Below are 2,951 nucleotides of genomic sequence, written 5' to 3' on the forward strand. Positions count from 1 at the left end.
CTGCCGGGATTCATACTCCTCTGACTTCCTATTTTCCATATATCGGAATGGATAAGTAAATCCGCAGCGAACTACCAGGACAAGGCACCTGTGGAACCTTCTCAAGAACAGTCAGTGTTGTATGAAGGGTCAAATTCAGCTGTTAGCATGGAAGTTTCAGAACCTGTTGGTAAGACACTTTCTGACCATATTAATACAGTAATATGAAACTTTCAGTCTCAAGTTTTAAGGTGCAAATAAAATGGAGAGACAGAAATGTCCCCAGAAGTATCATGGGAGCACAAAGAAGATCCTAGTGAAGCCCAGCCAGGGGGTGGTTCTTTGGGAGATGGAGGGCCTCCAGAGGAGAGTGTCCAAAAAATGATGGAGGAGGAAGAAGAAATACCAAAACCTAAATCTGTGGTAGCATCACCAGGTGCACCTAAGAAAGAACATGTAAATGTAGTATTCATTGAGCATGTAGATGCTGGTAAATCAACTATTGGAGGACAAATAATGTATTTGACGGGGATGGTTGACAAAAGAACACTTGAAAAATATGAATGAGAAACTAAAGAAAAAAACAGAGAAACTTGGTACTGTATGTCATGGGCCTTAGATACAAATCAGGAAGAACGAGACAAAGGTAAAACTGTAGAAGTGGGCTGAGCATACCTTGATACAGAAAAGAAGCATTTCACCATCCTTCTTAGATGCCCCTGGGCACAAGAGTTTTGTCCCAAACATGATTGGTGGTGCTTCTCAAGCTGATTTGGGTGTACTGGTAATCTCTGCCCAGAAAGGAGAGTTTGAAACTGGATTTGAAAAAGGAGGACAGACAACAGAACTTGCCATGTTGGCAAAAACAGCTGGTGTAAAACATTTAATAGTGCTTATTAATAAGATTGATGATCCAATAGTAAATTGGAGCAATGAAAGATATGAAGAATGTAAAGAAAAGTTGGTGCCATTTTTGAATTGAAGTTGGCTTCAATCACAAAAAGGATATTCACTTCATGCCCTGTTCAGGATTGACTGGTGCAAACCTTAAAGAGCAATCAGACTTCTGTCCTTGGAATATTGGGTTACCATTTATTCCATATCTGGATAATTTGCCAAACTTCAACAGATCAGTTGATGGACCAATCAGGCTGTCAATTGTGGATAAATATGGGCACTGTGGTCCTGGGAAAGCTGAAATCAGGCTGTATTCGCAAAGGACAGCAGCTTGTAATGATGTCAAACAAGTACAACGTGGAAGTTCTAGGAATCCCTTCTGATGATGTAGAAACTGATTCTTTAGCCCCAGGTGAAAACCTCAAAATTAGATTGAAGGGAATTGAAGAAGAAGAAATTTCCAGGATTCATACTTTGTGATCCTAATAATCTTTGTCATTCAGGATGCACATTTGATGCCCAGATAGTGATTATTGAGCACAAATCCATCATTTGCCCAGGTTATAATGTGGTGCTGCACATTCATACCTGTATCAAAGAAGTTGAGAGAACAGCCTTAATTTGCTTGGTAGACAAAAAAATCAGGAGAAAAAATAAGACAGGACCACGTTTTGTCAAACAAGATCAAGTATGCATTTCCTGTTTAAGGACAACAGGAACCATCTGCCTTGAGACCTTCAAAGATTTCCCTCAGATGGGTTGGTTTACCTTAAGAGGTGAGGGGAAAACCATTGCAATTGGAAAAGTTCTGAAACTGGTTCCAGAGAAGGACTAAGCATTTTTCTTGATGACCCTGCACAATACTGTGAGGAAAATTGACTCTACAAAAGCCTACTTCACACTGCCTTCTCTTATTTTCTGCCCATTGATAAACTTCTCCCGATATTTTGCAAAGACAAATTTCACAGCAAAAGTCCACATTATGTCAGCTTTCTTATATTGAGAGCTTTGCTATGCCACTATTGAATTTCCCCCAAAGTTTTTTTCTCCTCCCAAATTCTGCTTCCTTGGACAGATTTGGCAATAGGTTTGTAAGTGATGTGGACAGAATTGCCTACAATAATGAAAACCTAAAGGAATTTATTTTTAATTTTCCCCTTAGGCATATTTAGACATCTTTTTTTCCAGACAGATCATTCAGAGTGTGCGAGTGTGTGTACACATGTTACAAAGACAACAACCATGTTAATAAAATATTCAATTTGAACACCCCCCCCCAAAAAAAAGAAAGTAGAGTTGAATTGTCTTCAAGGAAATATTGTTAAAAAATTTTAAAAGATCTTCTGAGCTAACACCAAATCTTCAAGTTAAAACCAGTAACCAGAAACTACAGAGTAAATCTCTCTGTCAGCTTTCTTCCTCAGAGTTTCAAGGAAGAAGGAGTGAATAAATCAGTTTGTGTGCCAGCTTATTCAAATTGCCTTCTCCCTGGCCACATTCTTCTCTGGAATTTTTCTGATTGACAGATCTTCAAAGTTCCATTGCTTGCACTTGCTTACAATTCTTTCTGTAGCAGCAATCAGTTTTTCACTATAGGCACCTTAAGTATTCTAGTTATAATTTTCCCATCAAAAGAATGTAATTAGTTTAATCCCATTGTTTCCTTGACTATTTTAAGTATATTAAATTCTTTAGGTATGTATTGCACTATAGAAATCTTAACTCTCCCAGTTACAACTTTCCTAAGCTAGGATGTGATTAGTTTAACCCCACTGAATCCCTTGACTTATTTTCTGTTTATTTTTGTTTGCTTCTTTTAATGTTCAAATTGTTTATTTCATTTTCTTTTTGGCTCTGGTTATTTCACCAGGAATATCTGGAGTATTATACTCAGCATCAATAGGTAGGTGATTTGTGGTTGTAGGCCTAGATCCTTTGACTTGAGAAATATCACATTCCATAACTTCTGATATTCTAATGTATAATATGCCAGATCCTGTGTAATCCTGACTGTGATATCAAAATATTAAATTTTTTTTCTCCTTGACTTCGTATTTCTGGAATTTGACTCTCAT

At 37.5% G+C, this 2,951-nt stretch overlaps 1 pseudogene; it reads left to right on the forward strand.

Annotated features, from left to right (window-relative positions):
• Positions 1-240: 240 nt before the first annotated feature.
• On the forward strand, positions 241-2,279 carry LOC100016378 (eukaryotic peptide chain release factor GTP-binding subunit ERF3A-like; annotated as a pseudogene).
• Positions 2,280-2,951: the final 672 nt, after the last annotated feature.

The sequence above is a fragment of the Monodelphis domestica genome, chromosome 1 (assembly GCF_027887165.1).
Source record: "Monodelphis domestica isolate mMonDom1 chromosome 1, mMonDom1.pri, whole genome shotgun sequence".
In the NCBI taxonomy this organism is placed as follows: Eukaryota; Metazoa; Chordata; class Mammalia; order Didelphimorphia; family Didelphidae; genus Monodelphis; species Monodelphis domestica.